Genomic DNA, 21,174 nt, shown 5'->3' on the forward strand with positions numbered 1-21,174 from the left:
TGCCCACAGGCCCGCCAAAGGCACCACCCAGGACCGTCAGGTGCCCATCCTCTGAAGCTCCCCCACTGTCCCACCATGAAATGTGTCCACACCTTCTGCAGAAGTGGAAAGAGGGCAAACAGAACCAACAATGTCCGTGTCACTCCTAGGACCAGGACGGTCTCAGGCGTGGCCCGTGGCAAGCGCGCAGCAGGCAGCAAAGGCAGGGCGTGTGGGCCAAGCACCGGCAGTGGTTATGAACTCCACCCCTCGGTGCCCGGTCGGAAAGGGCTACATGGGCACCAAAGGAGAACGAGAAAACTATGGAGTTTACCAAAGGCTTCATACTGAAACAACAGGAGGAAAACAGGCCCATTAGTAGATACAAAAGTTCATTCTAGTGCAGAAACCCCAACACCCAGAAAATCGTGTTCCTGAAACAAAACTCAGAACCATTATTTATACACATCAGTTACGGGAGTGCCAGCAGAAAAGGATCCAAAAGAGAGGCTGTCCTAGTTTTCCACAAACATAAAAGTACTATCTCCCTGTTTCATAAACACACCCTCACTCACCTAGAGTTTGGTCTTAAGTGTTCCTGGAATCATTTAAACAGCTCCACTGAGGGTCGCTACAGCTATGGTAGTCTGCTCGGCTGTTTTTGTGGCAATACCAACAAGGCAAAGCAATCTGAGAGGACGCCTGGTCTGCCCCAACACAGCGTCACGAGAGGAAGCTCACAGAGAGGTGAGCGACCTGACCACCTGTGCCCTGCCAAAGAGACCCAAGGCAACACGGAAACAGGTTCCAAGCAGGGTCCCCAAAGACAGCTACTGCATACCCTGTTGGGTGCCACTGCTGTTTTTACTTGGGCCAGTCTGATGGGAAGGCAGCAGCATCTCAAAATGGTTTTACTTTGCTTTTCTCTAACAGCCAATGATACCGAGCCTGTTTTCGTGTTTTTTTTTTTTTTTTTTCCATATGCACATCCTCTCTAGTGAAGTGTCTGTACATGTCTTTAGCCTGTTTTCTCACTGGATTTCTAGTGATATTGTTGAATTCGGAAAGTTCTTTATGTATTGTGAATGCCAGTCTGTCGTTGAGCATGTGGGTTGCACATACTATCCACATCTGTACCTGGTCTGTCCACCCTCTTTCACAGAGCAGGTTTTAATTTTCATGAAATCCAATTCATCAATATTTCTCTCTTAATTTTTGAAGGGACTGTGTTTGTAGATTCAAGTCTACAACCTGTTTGCCTAAGCCTAAATCTTGAAGATCTTCTATGATTTTTTGCTATAAGTTTCACAGGTTCACATTTTACACTCACATCTATGATCCTTAAGCAGATTTTTGTGTAAGTGTGGGATTCAGATCTAGATTTCTTTTCTTACGGACATCCAACTGTTCCAACATGATTCTGGAGAAGCTTATCCTTCCCCCAATGAATTGCTTTCGCTCCTTGGTCAAAAATTAATGTGGCATGCTTATGTAGCTGTGTTGCTTTCTGGGCTGTTGGGATTTAATGAGTACTTGTCCCAAGGACACCTTCAACGTCCAGATGTCATTCTCTAAGTGTCACTGTCATCCTAAAGAAATCATTGATACGTTAACCCTTAAAGCTTAAAATGACCTAAGGGGTGGCCTGGGACTGGACACTGCCATGGCTGGAGAGTGGCCAGCTCTCAACTCAGGTGGGCTCTTGGGGCACAAAGGACCCAAGTAGGTTCAGACTCAGGGAACACAACTGGGGACCTGCCAGCAAGCGCAGGCCACCTACAAACTTTCATAGGACATTTGGGCGGGGTCATGCCCTCTTCTGCATATCCACACACAGGGGCCCACTTCCCCTCACAGCTACCTGCCCATGGGTCAGAGGTTAGGGCCCAAAGTGAGCTCACACTCACTCCCTGCAGCACACCTACCCGCCCCACCTGCAGGCCCCAGGAGCACTTCAGGGAGTGTGGAGAAGCTGGTGAGCACCGCACATCAGGCATGGTGATGCAAGCCCAGTCTTCCTCCCTAGAAATAAGGAGCCCCATCACCCGCCCCCTTCTTTCAGACTGAATAAAACAGCACCAAGGAGTCACTCTGACCTTCAGGAAATGCAGAAATCTACAGCTCAGTAGGGCATCCCACCTAAAACAGCAGCAAAGTAACACTGAAGCTTTGGCGTGCACCTGAGCTCGGAATTTCCTAATGCCATCAGAGGGTCCGGAGTTTTATGACCATTCACTCATTCATTCGTCCAGCAAACACGTATTAATACCTACTATGTGCCAAGCAGTTGGTAGAGGATGGTACATGAGAGAGACATGGCCCCATCATCTGCTGGACCGAAGATAAAAGTTTTTGAAACTTTTTAAAGGTGGAAATAAAGTAGTGACTAAGTTAATGATTCTAATGACGTTCTTAAATTGCCCCATCTGGCCGAGTAATGGGAAATTAGAATGGGTAAGTATGATGGCCCTCTTGTTGGGGTCAAGAGACAGAATATGTCAAGATTTTTTAAATCATTTTATCTTCAAATTGTATATATATTTTTAATCCTGCTTTCTAAAATAATGGCTCAGTCCTGTAAAGTCTTGCTGTTAATTTCAAGGATTTTGGAGGCAGGGAGGAAAAAGGAGAGGGCAGATATGCCAGGAGACACATGTGATAAACTAGTTATTTGGATAATTTTATGTAATCATTAAAAAAGATGTATACTTTTTGTGAGACCGATGACCTATGAGAGTCCCTCCAGAAAACATGCTGAAGTGCACAAATCCACCTGCGAACAAGACCAGAACTATTCTGAACTGTTGTGAACAAAACATCTTCACAGCCCCGGCACCTAATGTGTGCATGATAAAACTCTGATGAACCACTACCTACTTAAAAAGAAACATGAAAATATAAACTTTTTACTCACGGAAACACTGTGCTTTTTAAACATTCTGCCCAACTTGGATCAAGTGGCAATTATTAATAATACATTTTATTCAAAAGGCCAATAATAAAGCATAATGTATACAATCTTGTACCTGATGATGCACTGTTTGAGGTATCTGCTTTACTGCTGGAATCAACAAACCTCTGCTGGATATTTGACTACACACATGATTAAAGGTAACTTTTTAATCTTTACAAAATAACAGACACTGGCACCATACATCCCAATAGAGGAAAGATGAGCACACAGAATGACAAAATAGAAAAAAAAAAAAAAAACTTTTACATAAAATAAGAAAAAATAACAAGTAACTAAAGCTTAAATCAACATATAAAATGGCTTGAGGGGCCCCTGGGTGGCTCAGTAGGTTAAGCGTCCGACTTCAGCTCAGGTCATGATCTCGCAGTTTGTGAGTTCAAGCCCCGCGTCAGGCTCTGTGCTGACAGCTCAGAGCCTGAAGCCTACTTCTGAGTCTGTGTCTCCCTCTCTCTCTGCCCCTCCCCTGCTCATGCTCTGTTTCTCTGTCTCAGAAATAAACATTAAAAAAAAAAACTGGCTTGAAAACATGGTCATGTTGCAAAATAGCTTCCAGAGCAAAGCAGCTGACATAAGCCCAGAGACCAGGGTGAGTAAGTACAAAAGTGAAATTACACTTGATCAATGCGTAAGAAGTACAACGCCATCAAACACATAAAAAGCCTCACGTGCCTGCTGCGTGCCGAGCCCTGGTCCTGGTATGAGGCAACAGCAGAATACAAACCAGAAGACCCCTGTCATCCCTGTCGTCATGGCACTCAAGTTCAAACTCCCACACGGTAATGACTTTTACATCACCAACACTCCACACATCAGCCAACCTCCCTGACAAGCTCCACTGCTGTTAGTGGCCGGTCAAGGCACAGACCATGAGAATATCAGGTGGGAATGCTGGAAATAAACCTGCACAAATCCTAATCGTGATCGCTAGCCAAAATGAGATTTGGATGAACTACACAAAAGTACCTTGACCTCTCAAATGAGAGTCAAAGATATTTCCCACTGAACAAAAATGGAAACCAAAATTTCTGGAATATAGCCAAAACAGTGATTAGTACACTTATGGCATGAAAAGTTCTTATCTGAAAAGAAAGGTCTGAAATCACTAATCTACCCTTTTTCTACCTTAAGAAAGTTGGGGGTGGGGGATCCAAAGCAAGTGAAGGGAAAGAAATAATAAAGGGCAGAAATCAGAGAAACTGAAAACAGAAAAAACCAAAAGCCTACAAAGAAAATCCCAAGGAATCCATAAAATTAACTGCTAGACCTACTAACTGACTTTAGCAAGGTCACAACATACAAAATCAAATCATATTAATATACACTAAAAATGAGTATCTGGGACTAAATTTTTAAAAACATTTTACCTTTACATATCATTTACAGTAGCTATACAAATGAGAAGTACTTAGGTACAAACCTAACAAAACATCCAAAACATGTATAGGATCTGTAGGATTTTTACAGAATCTGTATGCTGACAAGTATGAAACAGTGAAGAAAGAAATCAGAGAAGATCCATACAAATTAAGAGACATACCATGTCCGTGAACATAGAGATGCCAGTTCTCTCCAAATTAATGGATACATTTAACATGATCAAACTAAGATCCTAGCAGAATTCTTTTAGATATACCCCATTCTACAAGATATATGAAAAGTCAAAGAAACCAGAATATCAAAAAAATGAGAATAAAGTTGGAGGTTTCATGCTACCATATTTAAGATTTATCACAAACTTACAAAAATCAAACAATATGACCACACACACATCTAAATGCTTTTTGACAAGGGTGCAAAATGAATTAAATAGGGAAAGGATGGTCTTTTCAACATGGCTGGAGTAACTGGTATCTATATGCAAAAAAAGAACCATCGTCATCTCAACCTAACCCTCAAATAACTCAAAATAGATGACAGAGCTAAATGTATTAACAAAACTAAAATTTTAGAAGAGAACACAGGGGAGAATCCGCATAACTTTGGGTTAAACAAAGAATATGAGCCATAAAAAAATAATGAAGTGGACTTCATCAAAATTTAAAAATTTGTTCTGAAAAAGGCACTCTTCAGAGAATGAACACTAAGCTAGTGACTGGGAGAAAGTATTTTCAAACCACACCTCTAACAAAGGACAGACAGCATCCTGATTAAGAGCCTGGCAAAGACATGAACAGACATGTCAACAGGGTGGAACAAAAGCTTGCAAAATAAGCACCATGAAACGCACAGATCTGGGCACCAGAGAGTTAGTTTTACTATATGTTAATCTTAAAAACAAGACAGAATTCCCACGAAAAGTAGAGACAGCATCACAGGCTACAAGGCATGCAGTGTACCAGCCTGAAGAAAACCACTAGGTGTCCCCCACTCACGGCACCACCTGACTACCCCCGCGAGCCCCCAGCAACCACCTGGAAACCCACAGTTTACACACAAGGTGAAAGAGAAAACGCAATTTCAGCAACATTCAGAAGTATTTCTCCAGCTCTTAACCTCCTGTTAAACTGGAAAAGGAGCCACACTTTGACGGACCTTCTACAGAAAATTAGGTGGCATTGCTAACACTTTTGAATTCCTTTTGAGAAGAATCTTCCTGTCCATTTTCACCCCCCCGCCAAGGTTTTCATAAAGATTCTTACACACCTGATAAACTCTGTAGCTATAACAGCTTATGCCTGGACCCATCACAGGGACTTAGCCTAAAGTTCCATGTCATTCTGATTTCAAAGCCAAGTCGAAAGGCATATTGACATAGTGATTATTTCACCCAAGAATTAAACTACAGCTTCCTGATCATACTACTTGAACATGGCAACTTCCTTCTATTTGGGGGTAATAGGTAAAATTGGCCTACCTTTGTGAGCTAAGAAACAACTACATGGAGGGGCACCTGGGTGGCTCAGTTGGTTGGGCGTGTGACTTCGGCACAGGTCATGATCTCACGGTTCATGAGTCTGAGCCCCACATCGGGCACTGTGCGGCAGCTCAGAGCCTGGAGACTGCTTTGGATTCTGTATCTCCCTCTTTTTCTGTCCCTCCCATTCTCGTTCTCTCTCTCTCAGAAATGAATAAACATTAAAAAATTAAAAAAAAAAAAGGGAAGAATTCATGGAAAGACCTCCCCTTCAACTCCCTGTAGTTTACAGATGGAGTACCCCAGCCTTCCCCACTAGAGCGTGCCTGTCCAGAGTAAGGGTGAACAACAGAGAATATTTATCCCCAAGTCTCTGTGACGTATAGAAATCATTGTCAAATCACCACTGGGCAGAAATTTGTTCACATGCTGTGGAGAAGATACAGCCCACACTTGAACACACGAGAACAGCTATCAGCAGGATGATGGTCTGTGCTCCCACACCCAAGGTCAGAGCTGCTTCCAGATTCCCTTCATGCAGAAGGACAAGGGCTAGTCATCCCAGATACACACACTGCACCCTGTTGTTACTCCCCTGAAGTTTTAGGGTGGAAATGCAGTGAGTGATCCTGCCTCAAACCGAGGATTTCATTACCAGCTTCCATGTTAGGACCAAGATAGTAAAAGATGAATAAAAATAGGTTCCTAAAGCTACAGGATGCCAGTTCAGAAGAAAATACCCTGAAATCTCAGTGATCTAAATTATAGACAGTCAAACTTTTTCCTGGTATTTTGTGTTACCTTACTTGGCAACTAAATAATTCTGTATATCTTCCTTTTTTTAAAAAAAGGCATAAAGACTAACAAGATGTGCCAGCTAACCTGCTTCTTTCCAGCTTCATGTCAAAGACAGGAAACAAACCAAAATGACAAAGGTACCACACCTTACATTTGCATGGTCCCCTTTCTTGCAGGGCAAACCCTCACTTTCACCAAACAGAACCTACTCCAGGTAGAGGTGGGAAAGAGCACAGCTAAGCTCGTTTACATCTGTTTCCTGACACAGCTACTCTCACGTATTCCTTTGTGAGCTCATGCGAATGGCTGGCGGGTAGTGGGTTTAATACCTTCAGTCGTGCAAACATCTTACAGGCGTGACTTAGGAGATTCCATGGGTGAATAGGGCCTACTCCCGCCCCAGGAGACCAGGCTCTCGTCGCACTGTATCCTTGCCTCTGCAGCATTCTGGCCGCCTCACTGGACCTGGGCTCGCCCTGGAGTGAGAAAATGTCCTGCTGCACAGAGCAGTCGTGGCTCCCAAGTGCTTTGAGGAGCCATTACAACTCCAAACATTTAAAGGAAACAACCAATACGTAAAAAAGGGATTAGTAACACTCCATCAATTCCTTCAATCCCTTTCAAAGATTATATAGCCACAAAAACATGAGCCGTCCGGGAGTCTAAGACGCGCTGCAGACAGGGCTGCCTCTACTGTCCACGGCTACAGCACGTGTGCCCGTGACAATCAGGGCACGGCCTGTCAGCTTCTCAAGCTGTTTTTTTTTTTTTTTTGAGAGATAGAGTGAGACCAGAGGAGGTGGGGGGAGGTGGGGGGAGGAGGGGGAAGAAGAGACAGAGAAAGAAGAAGGGACAGAGAGAGAATCTCAAAGCAGGTTCCATGTTCAGCACAGAGACCAATGGCCCTGGGGTCATGACCTGAGCCAGAATCAAGAATCAGATGCTCAACCAACTGAGCCTCCCCAAGCTTCTTCATCTATTAACCCCTCAATCTATGAATCTCATTTCTCTGCAGCACATCCCCAGTTAAAAAAAAATGTGTCAAGCTTCCCTTTCTTGCTGTGTATTATGACAACAGTAACCATACTGAATGTATTTTCTCAAATGACACTGGACCCACCCTGAGAACACAGACCTGGTCTCACCTCCATCTGCCCCACCATCCACCTGTGGAAATCACTTTAAAGGCAACCAAATCAGAAAGGAAGAAGTAAAACAATCACTATTTGCAGATGGCACAACACTGTATGTAGAATACACTAAAAATAAATGAATTCCATAAAGGTGTACAATACAAAACATACAAAATCTGTTATATTTCTATACTAATAGGAAGCTATCAGAAGGAGAAATTTTTAACAGCCCCATTTACAATGACATCAAAAAGAATAAAATACTCAGGAGTAAATTTAACCACAGAGGTGAAAGACCTGTATTCTGAAACACAGACGAAAAAAACTGAAGATGACACAAATACCCCTTGCTCACAGATCAGAATTACTAGAGTTGAAATGTCCATGCCTATCCAGAGCAATCTACAGATTCAATGCAATACCCATCAAAAATACCAGGGCATTTTTACAGAAGTAACATAAAAAATTCCTAAAAATATATGGAACCTCCAAAGACACTAAATAGCCACAGTAATCGGGAGGAAGAACAAAGCTGGAGGCATCATGCTTCCTGGTGTCAGACTATCTTCCTAAAGCTGCAGTAATCAAAACAGCATGATAACTGGCATGAAAACAGACACACACATCAACAGACCAGGAGAAACACCCTGGAAATAAACCCAGGCTAACATGTTCAATTAATCCATGACAAAGGAGGCAAGAATACAAAATGGGGAAAAAAACAGTCTCTTCAACAAATGGTGCTGGAAAACTGGGCACCCACATGCAAAAGAATGAAACTGGACCACTTTCTTACACCATACACAAAAATACATTTACAATGGATTAAGGACTTAAATGGAAGATCTAAAATGATAAAATTCCCAGAAGAAAACACAAACAGTAAACTCTCTGACATTGGTCTTAGCAATATTTTTTGCACCTGTATCCTTCAGGCAAGGGCAACAAGAGGCAAAAATAAATACATGGGCTCACATCAAACTGAAACACTTCTGCACAGTGAAGGAAATAAAATGAAAGGGCAATCTAATAAATGGGAAAAGATATTTATAAGTCATATCCAGTAAGGGGTAATATCCGAGATACATAAAGAACTTACACGGTATCAAAAAAACTAAATAGCCCAACTTTAAAAATGGGAAATGGACTTTAGTAAACATTTTCCCAAAGGCATACAGTTGCTCAACTCACTCATCATCAGAGGAATACAAATCAAAATCAGGTATCACCACACACCTGTGGGACGGCTAGTATCAAAAAGACAACAAACGAGTGCTGACAGTGCAACAGTGAGGCACCGTTGGTGGGAATGCAAACTGGTGCGGCCACTGCGGACCACAGTGCGGAGGTTCCTCAAAAAGTTAAAAATTGAACTATCGTAAGGAATTCCTACTTCTGGGTATTTATGTGAAGATCAAAAACACCAATCTGAAGAGGTATCTGCACCCCACGTTCACTGCGTTATTTACAACAGCCAAGATAGAGAAGCAGCCCAAGTGTCCACAGACAGATAAATGGAAGATGTGGGGCATTTACACACATACACACATACAGGAATGTGTACTACTCAGCCTTAAAAAAGGAATGAAAGCTCGGCCACTTCTGAAACATGGATGGATCTAGAGAATATAATTCTGAATGAAATAAGTCAGAGACAAGTCCGTATGATTTCACTTCTGTGGGGAATTTAAACAAAGCAAATTAGAAAGAGACTCACAAGTACAGAGAACAAATGTAGCAGGATGGGCAGAAGTTGGGGGCAGGAGAAATAGGTGAAGAGGATTAAGAGGTAGAAACGTCCAGTTATAAAATAATAAATAATTGTGGGGATGTCATGTACAGCATAGGGAATATAGTCGTTAATAATGTGGTAACTTTCGATGGTGACTACACTTACAACATGGGGATCAGCTCATGATGTGTAAAAACATCAAATACACCCAAAGCTAATAGGATATCCAATGGCAATCACACCTCAACAAAAATATCACTCTAAAGAGTCACGAGTATTGGTGAGCAATTCTCTTTTTCAAAGAAAAGGGAGAGTGCTGAGACACCATGGGGCGTCTACAGCAGTTTGTTGGCACAAGGAGATTAGGGGGGAGGTATGGCAGTTAAACTTGGTCACGCATGGTGGGTGCAGCTGGACGACGACTGCTCTTAACAGAGCTACCATTGTCCACGTTCCAATGCGCTTTCCACACACAGTACCTTCGGGAGACACATCCAGATAAATTCATGACTCACTGGAGCACGACCAAGGATGAACACAAGCCAGTATTCTAACCCCTGTATCCCGTGAATGCAGGATTTTAGCCTTAAGCCAACACAACTCAAAGTGTGTAAGATTTACAAAAAGCACACAGGTTCACTGAGACTCAAAGAAACCACAGCAGAACTATTTTCCTGCTCCCATCTTTGGGCACAGAGAGTCTTATAAAGTTTGGTACTAAAATTTAAAAAGTTCAAAATCCTGGGAGGAAAAAAAAGGTGTGTATGGATGCAATTCTGTATGTGTCTGTATCTGTATATATGTGTATCTGTGTGTGTCTGCATACATATGTGCCTACCTGTGTGTGCATCTGTGTGTACGTGTGCATCCATGTGTGCATTATGTGCTTGTGTGTATCTGCAAATGTCTGTGTGCATGTGCATGCCCGTGTGTGCATGTCTGTGAACATGTGTCCTTGCATGTATGTGCATGTGTGTTCACGTCTCTATGTGCACATATGTACGTGTATGCATGTGTATACATGTCTGTGCCTGCCTGTGTGTGCATGTGTCTGTGTATGCATGTGTGTGTGCCTGCATGTGTGTGCATGCCTGTGTACATTTAAATTGAAGTGTTCAGAGAAAGCGATTCTCTCTGGATCATGTGTATTTACCAACGTCTTGGCATTTTGTAGGCACAGACAGCTAATAAAGTATAGCAAGCATTTTTAAAATCCTCTAATGAAACAAATTACTAACTCAGTGTCATGGAAAAACCAGGCTGGCTGACACTTTGGCTGCAGCAGGAGCTAGTAACTCCATAAGGAAAGAAGAGAAAACTGAAAATTTTAATTTACACTTTGGAATGTCTCATTAACCCAGCCCTGTAACAATTATTGTGTAAAGCATACAGCACTGGGGTGCATGGTGTGTTGGGACATGAGGAGAGAAGCACCTCGACTCCCAACTGCTGTGCCACACACTCCCCACATGCACTCGCCCCGAGGCAGGATGGGGGAGCAACAACTCGGCCGCAACAGGCTCAGTTCACCAAGCCCTGGGCAGAACAACAAACACGTTTAAACACACACACTATTTAAAAACACACTTCTGAAGGCATTACGTGACAGAGTCAATTTAAACACGGTCACAGTAAGTTCTGGACAACCAGTTGTGACAGGTCCACCAGAGTCCACACTTCTCAATACGAGTACTTTTCTGATCTCTGGTGTCAAATTCCAGTTATGACAACTTGTGTCCTCAAGGGGGAAAGTGACACACACATTGGTCGTTACAAAGTGATAAGTGGTGAGACCAGGAAAAGAACACAAGTGGAGAAAAGGAAGCGTCAACAGGAACTAAATATAAAAATATTTAAAATGCCCACAAAATGAGATAAGCCAAGACAAGAAACAGAAGAGAGACCAGAGAGATACAGACAAGGAAAAGCTACTGTGGACCAGGAAAGGGAACTGAGAAAAATCATGGCTCTACTTCCTACTCAGTTCAGGAAACCTCATCTCTGAGCTCTGGGTTCTTCTCCTGGCAAAGACTCAACAGGAGGTCCACGAAGCTGCCACGGCAGAAACAGAAAACACGCAAACAGGGACTCCTCCGAGCAGAAGCAAACCTCGTCTCCTCACCCAACCCTAAGGACTGCCACAGTTGAGGCAGCAGAGAACCACGCAGTGCCTTCGTGGTCTTCAGTTTAATGGAACCATCCACAGAGCCTTCAATCCTGCCTCTACCTGGAGACGGACCAGACCCAAACCCGCTCGCTCTTCTTGCTGCGCAGCTGGACTTTGGTCCCAGCTTCTTCCAGGGTCAGAGGTGTCAGGCGTGTCAGAGGCATGCCAGCTGTGGCTGAGACCAGTCCGCTACATCAGACAGGTGGTGACGCCATGACAGCTGACGCACTGGCCCATCCTGTCCCTCCCCACAATGCCTGAACGTAGAGACTGCCAGGAAGGTGGCGGGTGCACCCACGGCCGCCAGCACCTGTCCCAAAGGCCACCTGCTGGCCAAGAACTCCACATGAGTTGGAGTTAGGCCATTAAAATCTTGAGACTTGTTGTAACAGCTAGAATTATGAAGATTAATCCAAAAACCAATTATCTTTTTTAACTAGACCCTAATTATGTGAGATTGCTTTAGACACCCGTGGACTTGAGATCCAAACACACCTGAGCATGAGCACCTTACAGCCAACAAGCTGGGGCCCTGGACGCCACTGCCTTCCCTCCCTAATGGGTCCTGTACACACAATAAGCACTGCAGCTTGTGAACACTTGCTGTATGCTGTTTTCTTTGATCCTTACAACAATCCCACTGGCACCTGTCAGGGCTCAGTATGGGAGAGATCTGGGGCTCAAGGCAGAAAATTACATTAACTGCTCGGTGGGGGCCACAGGGTTCGAATCCAGCCCGTCTGATAGCAAACGCCATGCTCTCAGCCTGTGACATTAAGCTTTCCCCTGAAGTGCCTGATCACCCCGAAATCTTCTGTGTTTCAGTCATTTGCAAAGGAAAGAAACACCAAACCAAGGAAATACATAAACTGGGGGGAAAACGGGGTGTTACCAAATTTTAATACACTAAAGGCTACGATGGTGAAAAAGTCGCCGCCACATACGCGCTACCAAAGCTTTCAACAGCATTTTAAATGCGTTACTCTGTCTCCCCAGCCACACTGTGCAGAAGGCAGTGCTAACAGCCCTGCGGCACAGATGAGAGGACTGAAGCCCAGAAAGGTTAGGAGTGGAATCTCACTCGCCAGCGCTTCCGCAGAGTAAACCCTCAACACGTCCAGGACAAATGAACACAACGTGGATGTTGCTAATGATTAACGGAAACCCCCGCCGAGCTCACCGATGACGAACCCATCAGGGCTCCCGCCGGTCAGGGGGACGGAGGCCCAACAACACGGACCTGCCCGTAACCACACGACAGCGTGGGGTTCAGCGTGAGGCTCTGACTGCCCAGAGCTCTCGGCTCCGTGCAGGCGCAGAGGGGACGCCCACTTGGCGTCTGAGCTGCACCCGCAAGACACGGCCCGTAAAAGAGCAGGCACAACGGTCTAAAATTCACAGCCGCTGCTAGAACGCCTCCGTCCGCCCCCGGGAGGAAGCCGCGCTCAAGCGTGGGTGCAAAGCTCAGTACGCACCGCGTCCCGCCCCACGCCGTCCCCAACCGGGGCGAGCCCTCACGTGGGCCAGCGTCCCGCTCAGAGGTCCCGCGAACTCTCCTGCCAGCGTACACCCAGCCCCACCTCTACTGCGCAAACTCGGCCTCTCACAGCGTGCCCTGGCAACGCCCAGAGGAGCTCCCCCCCCCCCCCCGGGGTCGACGGCTCCGGACGCACCCCCCCCCCCCCCCGGGGTCGACGGCTCCGGACGCACACCCGGAGCCCTCTTGTCGACGGGGCGGGGACCACGCCACTCTCCGGCCGCTCCCTGCGCCCTACCCTCCCCGCAAACTCACCACCGGGGCTCCCCAAGGGCATACCCACGTCCTCAGCAGTGACAACGGAGGTGTCCGCGCCTCCGGTACCGCCCCGGCCCGCCCCCAGCGCTCAGTGGCCGGGAGCGCTCACCGGGAAGACGATGTTCCCGAGTTCTCTTCGGCGCCGGCCCGCCGGCCCTGGAACCGCACTGCCGGCCGAGCACCGCCCTCCTTCCGAGGAGCTGTCGCCGCGGGGCTGCATGGACCCCGGGGGCACAGACACCCTGCGGGGGGGTGGGGGGGGGCGCCCACGCCGTCCCTCGTGGGTCCGGGACCCCTCGAGCTCGGGGCTGCTGCGGGCGCGGGGCGACGCCCCCTGTCGGCCGGCTGCGCAGGTACCGCGTGAGAGGCAGTGAGCGCGGCGGTCTGTGCCCAGGGCCCTCCGCGCGTCCACCCGCGCCACAGCCCCTCTGCAGAGGGGGGCTCTGCAAAGGCGCCCCCCCCAACAACGCCACACGACCGAGGAGACGCAGGCGGCTCACCCCGCCCCATCCCCCGCGGAGACCCCGGGCGGCGGGCGCTCAAGAGCGGGTTTGGGCTGCAAACCCGCGGTAAAGGGCGGGCGGCCCCAGCCCTGCGGGGAACGAGGAAGCCCAGGCCCGACGGGACGTCCCCAGGAGGGCGCCGGCCCCCGGTCTACCTCCCCCCACCCACCGCGCCGGGGTGGGCGTGAGCGCGCGTCACAGGGACCCCAGAGCTCCTGACCCGTTCCCCTCAGAGCTGCCGAAGGCGCCACGAGGAAGACACGCGGTGGCAACCGGCACGTCACGTGCTGTCCCGGACAAGCTTCGGGGGCGGGAAACCGTCCCCGGGGACGACGAGAAAATCACCGACAGCGCTGACTTTACCGACAAAGTGTTCGCCTGCTGGCTGTGAAGGACGCACCACCCCCTCGCGTCAGGGATACACCTCCCTGCTCGCGTAACAGACCCGCCCGAGGAGTGGTGGACGCGTCCCGCTCGCAGGACGGACGGAGGCGCTCGCAGAGTGAGGGCGGCGCCCCGCTCGCGGGACGGACGCGCCCAGAGACTGACGACGCGCCCGCCTCGCGTGGGGCGTCCGCCAGGGGCAGGAAGTGTGGGGTCCGCGGGAAGCCGGTAGCGCAATCACAAGGAGCTGTTCTCCGGTTTGGTATGGAGATTCACTTCATTGTTAAACGAAGCCATTCCCATGAAAACTTTGCCTTGGAAGCATAAAGGACTTCAATTTCTCCAGAAAGGTAACACGGCCGGAAATAGACGATGCGTCAGCTGCGTCTGCTGCTCGAGGCCCCGGAATCGCTGGGAAACCACCCCCCACCCCCACCCCCACCCCGGGCCTGGACCACCGTTGACACCGCAGGCAGGTCGGGCAATGCGGGGCCGCGCGGGCAGCACAGACGACGTCAGGGCGACGGTTCCGGCCTCCTGCTGCCCCGGCCAGGACACGCACAGCCCGTCCGCCTGCCCCAAATCACAAGCCCCACGGACTGACAGAAACCGTCCGCCGGGGGCACCTGGGCCTGCGGTCGCCGCCAGCACGGACACTGGAGCAGCCCCATTAGCTCGCTGGGTCTGGGGCTCCCGCGTCCTCTTCCTGAGCAGCACCGCGGGCCCGCAGACGCTCCCTCCCTTGTGTCTGGGGCTCAGGCTCACACCCCGGGACCCCGCCGCCGTGCGTGCGTGCAGCTCCCGCAGCCACAGGAGGCCTGGCCGTGGCCCACGCCGGGTGTGCCGGCTCCCCGACAGCCCAGCTCAAGGCGAACACGCTCACGCAGTCCCCATGGAGGCTACCGAGTGACGCGCAGACAACGACGCGGGAAGGGCCGCCCCGCGGGCACCCCCACCGAGCAAGTCGGCTGCCAGGCCCGGTGCCTCCCAGCGGCACAGCACCGCCGGCCGCGCCTGCAGGCTCCAGCTTAGTGCACGAGCTGCCACAAGTTCTCACTTCAGATCTCCAGACTGCCTGGCTGCGCACGATGGCACAGGAATGCGACTGTGTGGCCGTAGCCATCACTCTCAGTGTTACCTCGGCCTCCTTCGGAACCTCACGTCTTCAGGGCTTTCGTGGAAGCTCACCCCCTTCAAAGTGCCACCTGTTCCTCCACAGAGCGTCCAAGATCGGAGCCTCCACACCCAGCCCCTCCTGTCTGATCCAGAAACGGAGTCAGTGTGTCCAGGCGTTGGGGGCCACAGTGGGGTCCCTGCAGTCCTGCGCCCCAGACCCCAAATCTCCATCCACGATGATTGCAACTCAAGGTCATCTGTCCGACCAACAGTCTGTGCAACACTTTGTGCCTGGGGTTTTAGCAAAGAAATCGGAGACAGCCTCATCTTGGCCCCAACTGTCACAGCAGAGACCACAAGACTGGCCCCTCAGACTCCAGCCTCACGGGAAGGTGGTGCCAAACTGAAGTCACCAGCTCTACCCACAGGGTCACAGGCTGCTGGACTGCTGTGGGCAGCATTTCGTGTTCACTACCCACACTCCCAGGACTCGACCACAGAATCGGCCCCACGTACTTGGGCATGCAGCTCAGGGAAGCCTTCGTGACCTCCAGCCTCAGTTTCCCCATCGGCAAGCTGTCCATTCGCTGCCAGCTGAGGCTCCCAAGTATAAATGGGCTACATTTTAAAGAAACGGTGAAAAGGAACTGAAAGCAAATTTTTCTGCCAACTACATTCCTTTCGCCTCCCCTTCCCAAGCCCACAAGGGCTGCCACATGCCTCTGCCTGTCACGCTGCCATCCGCCACATCTTGCTGTCCTCCCGTTCCTCCTTCGAGACTCTCCTGGCTGGCTCACTGCCGTGACCCGGCCATACACGCTGTCATTCTAAAACGGAAAGCACTCTTTTTCTGTTTCTGGGAATATCTGAAGGGGTTCCACCTTCTCCCCAAACCCCTCGGCGCCTGCCAACTACACCGTCCCTCGCACATGGTGGGCTGGCCAGGCATCAGGGTCCCAGCCCTGCACCCGTGTCCCCAGCTCCCTGCCACTGCCTTCCTGGGCATCAATCCCCTAATGAATAAAGGAGGAGGAGGAGGAGGAGCCCAGGGCACTGCAGGATTGAAGGGACACCACACACATCACTGCTCAGAGCATGTGCTGCTCTCGTGACAGCTCTTATGTGGGGCTGCTGTCAGGGCCCGTGTCTCCAGCTCCCCCAGCGCCTCGCAGCCCATCACAGAAAGTCCCTGTGGGGACAGGGCCCGGCAGAGGGCCAGGCCATTGTCCTTATGTCCTCAGGGGGCAAGACCTCTGGCAAATGAATGGTAGATGGTGACATGATGCTCCATCGTGAGATTAATCTTAAAATAGCATTTGTTCCGGCCAGTAGGATGAGAAAACGCTGCAGGCATTTTGTTGCTATCTGATTTCTAACGCGTCCAGGAAGAGATGCACGTACCCCTACCCAACTTACATCACTTGGCCTCCAACACCCGCAGGGCCTCGGATTTCAGATGCCTGATTCTGCAGCGCTCCCTCCAGGACCACAGTTTCCACAGCACATACCGCCAGGAAGAGCAGAGCAACCAGGAGGTGGGCCCGGAACAGTAGACTCCAAGCCCCCACAGCACGCACAGGGACACTCAGAGCCACCGTCACACAGGTGGGCAGAGGAGGAGATCCCCACCACGTCTCATCCCTGCTGGCCTGGGTGCCCCTTCTGCGCTCCCCTCACTGCAGTCTCTCCCAGCTGGAAGTCCGACAACCTGACCCCCACACCGTGAACCAGCTCGTGCGAGGGACCCCTGTGAAAATCCACGCTTGATGAACAGGGGAAAGGCAGCTTAGGGGATTTCTTGGCAAGGATGTCAATGAGGTGTGACCAAAAAAGTAGGAGTCATTTCCAAAGAGGGCAAATGACCTCTGGTGTGGGCCCAGCTGTCCAGCCCCCAGACCGCCACAAAGGGCTCCATGACCTGCCCCTGCCCCACCTGCTTCAGTGATCTCTTCTCCCCTGGCTCCCTGTCAACCGTCCCACAGACACTGACTAACCAAGAGGAAGAGAGGGAAGACTCGGGACTGCCCTCTCAAGCACCTAGCATCACCTTCACACACGCTAACATCTCAGACTCAGCTGTGGACAACCTTGTCCTACAAACAAGAAAACCTATGTTCACAGACACTAAGGCACTGCTCCAAGGTCAACAGGTAAAAGTCCACACTCCCATCACACGGCCTGCCCATGCCACGATGGCTCCTGACATGGAGTGCAGGACGGTGCCCACCATCCACCAACATGTAACGACGCACAACTCAGCTCCTAATGGTAGAAACTCAGCCAGACTTGAACTCTGGGGACCACATGCAATCAGCTCCGAGAGGATCTCCCTTGTGCTCAGAAATCTGGGCGACAGGCACACACTGCTGCACACCCTCATTCAAGTGGAGACCCCCCCCCCCCGCCTGGCCGGTGCCCCACTCATACCTCCCTGGATTTCCTGCTAGGGCCTGCAGGGGTTGGGGTCCCAGACCCTCCTCTCCAGCTTGCTCTCCAGAAGCAGGTGCTCCAGGGAAGTGGTATGTTCCCCCAGCCTGCCCTTCCCACCACCTGCCCCACACCACACTCCACTGCTGGGGACAGAACATGTTCACACACTCATCTGCAAAGTCACAGATGTAGGCTGTTCTCTGGGGCTCACACAACCAGACAAGACAGAGCTACACGAGATGGACAGCTAGTTAGTTCAAGTGCCATTTATTATGTACCAACTGGATGCCATCACTGTGTTAAGAGCTACCAGTCCTGAGGTGACAGAACAGGAATCCAGGCTTCCCTGCAGACCTCCTTCACAGTGGACATGGTTCCCAGAAACAGTAAGACTGGGACAGTTCACTGCTAAGGAGTCAGACTGGCCTCTTAGTGGCCATCAGCACGCATAACAGATCACCAGCTTAATGAACAAGCAGTAAGTGGAGATCAGGGGCCCTGAAGCCAGGCATAGAAGGAGGAAGCCGGGGTGTACCACAAAGATCAGGGGCAGGAGCGTTCCTTACATAGGAGCATCTGGACAGTGGTGGGCAGATGTGAACCTGGACTCCAGCAAACCCCACACCTGTAGTCCACACTTAAAGATCAGCTCAGAAACAGAGACGCTCCAGCCCGTGCCTGGGACAGGTCCTCCATGGCATTTCATCATCCTCCGCTGGGTGTCCGGATGCTTCCCAGGTTCTTGCTTTCATAGCAACAAGACGAGAAGGTGATCGCCAGTGTGACATGTCTTAGCCCAGCGGTAAGGAACAGGGGACTGAGCACAAGTTTGCTATGTATCAGACAAATGAAAAGCCAGGTTACCATTTTAGCGCTCAGCAGCAGAGCTATCTACTATGTATATTTATCTGTACCAATTATTATCTTTAGAACATTAAGGATGACTAATATTTACTGAATTCTTACCTAGCTTCCAAGCACTACACCAGGACTTTGTGCATGACCTCAACCAGTAGCAGCAAATCTGTGAAGGAAGTTACATGTGATCATCCCTAATTTGGAGACCAGGAAAGTGAGGTTTGAAGGGCTAAGTGAGAAAACCAGACTGTATACCACATCTGTCACCTCTGAGACCCTTGCTCCCACCTTTTTTGTTTTGCTTTTAAAAATCATTATTGTGCTCCAACTTTTTTTTCATGAACTTCCTATTTACCCTGAATATACGCATACTCGCTAAGTAATACAGGTGCACTAGCACATGCCAATTAACCGTGACCTTTCCCTCTTCCAGATGTTCCTGGTCTGCTCTCTGATCCTGCCTGCCAGGCTTTGAGACACAGCAGCACTGAAACCAGCACAAACAAGCAGTGGCTGGTATTTTAAACAGGACTGCCAGTTCAACAGTACAGATAAATTGGACAAAAACTCTTTCATTGAAACACAGACTGAAGTCCAGAAGGACAAGGAGAAAACCCCAGTGAAAGAGCAAGAGTACAAATGATAGTGGACTGTTTCAGATGCCCCACGAGCCAGCAGGTTTGAAGGCAGCATTATTACCTGTCTGCTCTGGGGCTGCTGATCAAACCTGTGGCATAGATCATTGGTAACTCAATCAACCCGATGTGGACATTCTGATCATTCTAATATGGCGGCACAGAATGACCAGGATTAGTCACACTGGGGCACAAAACACACCCTCTTTCCATTCCTGTGTTCTTTACACCTCCTTCCTCAAAACCCAGTGTTTTCTCCTAGACAAGAGGCATAACACGGCCAAATTCACTGTGATCCTGTAGACATTCTCAACATCAACGTGCTCTGAGCTAGCAACCTAATGTGCATTGAAATCTTTATTGCTGCTCTCAACACAAACGTTGGTGCACAGCTGCTTCTGGAACGCAGCACCTCATGACCAAGGGCATCCTGCCCCGAGTGTCCCTACAGTCTCCAGTGCACAGCCCTTTGGGGGGGCTGTCACCCAACCTGCCATCAGGGGCAGCGAAGAGTGACAGCAGTCTAATCAAGAAGGAATGGTCAGGAGTGCCTGGAGCACAGGGTGCAGTACTGCCTATAAAGCGTTTTTATGTGTACACAAGAGTGTGCCCTGTGCAAACTTCTTAGTCACCAACTCTTCTGCTGAAGAAGTGCTTTCAGTGGCTTAGCTAAAATGAGGGGCTGGCAGATTGATCAGAGTTACACATGAGAAAAATTGTGCCCACCTTTTTTTTTTTCTTTTTTTTTTTAGGAAAAAAATGTTACCAAACAACCTTAATCTTAGAATTCAATGTAAAATAAACAACAATTTTGTTTTCAGGCCAATGTGCTACTTACTGATCCTATTCGGGATCCTATTCAGATAAGTTAAAACAGGCAAAGCATGGCATTTACTTTGAAGAAACGAAACCAAACCCCTCTAATTTTCCCCATTTCCTAAAGACTGAGAACCGTGTAATCTTTACGGACGTGTGAAGGATGGATTCCGATGCCTGCCCAGCCTCCAGCAGGGAAGTTCTCTTCCATGACGCATCAGACCTCTCCCGGAGGTTGACCTGGTCAGGCAACAAGGTCACTCCACACAGCCAATGCCAACACACATGCCCGTCCTATTTACCACCTGTCCCACCAGACCTGACAGTCGGAATTTTGGATGCTTGTGCTTACTTGGGAGTATTTCCTCCAAGAATGGACCAATCAAGTTCCAATAGCATGTGATGACCCCTTGTCTGTAGCTAAGCAACCACAGTGGTGACACAAAGCACAGGGTTTTAATGTCTTTCTACACAAACTGAATACAATTTAATTTTTTCACATCCACGTGTTTAAGACTTCCCACCTGGTGGGCACACAAGTGCTAATTCCCAGAGAAACAAGCTGTTCAGGAATTTTAACATTTACCGTTATTATCACTATGAAGCAAGAATTATCCTTAAAAATGCATAATAATCTCATTCTCGCATTCACCAACTGATAGTCACACAGGAATGTTTCCTGTCAGGTTTCTGATCAGGAAAAAAAAATGGATTGCTGGCAAAGAGATAAATATGTAAAACTATGCAAAATACCTCAAGAAAAGTTAAGAAATAACATAACCCAATTACTTCTTTAAAATGTTGTAAATGCAGGTGAACTTCAATAGTAATTTGTCTGTAATTAAAAGTATCACAAAAATCTTTCAAAATGTTGATACTCGAAGAATAACCATAAATGGATATAAAATGCAAGCCAGCAAGCTGGCACCAGGGTAATTCTGGGCTGTTATTTTTAACATACGCGGTTATTATTTACTCAGCTAAAGTATAAGCCTCTCCA

The 21,174-nt window shown here is 48.8% G+C and overlaps 1 protein-coding gene and 1 long non-coding RNA gene across 2 annotated transcripts in view; both read right to left on the reverse strand.

Moving 5' to 3' along the window:
• Positions 1 to 21,174, reverse strand: part of DIP2C (disco interacting protein 2 homolog C) — a 412,351-nt gene that overhangs the window by 214,596 nt on the left and 176,581 nt on the right.
• Positions 18,117 to 21,174, reverse strand: part of LOC122240188 — a 169,943-nt gene continuing 166,885 nt past the window's right edge. Inside the window, exons 2-3 of the long non-coding RNA XR_006219549.1 lie at positions 18,832 to 18,889; positions 18,117 to 18,697 (exon numbers count right to left, since the gene is read on the reverse strand). This is a non-coding gene — a long non-coding RNA (uncharacterized LOC122240188). The remainder of the gene's footprint in view (positions 18,698 to 18,831; positions 18,890 to 21,174) is intronic.

The sequence above is a fragment of the Panthera tigris genome, chromosome B4 (assembly GCF_018350195.1).
Source record: "Panthera tigris isolate Pti1 chromosome B4, P.tigris_Pti1_mat1.1, whole genome shotgun sequence".
In the NCBI taxonomy this organism is placed as follows: Eukaryota; Metazoa; Chordata; class Mammalia; order Carnivora; family Felidae; genus Panthera; species Panthera tigris.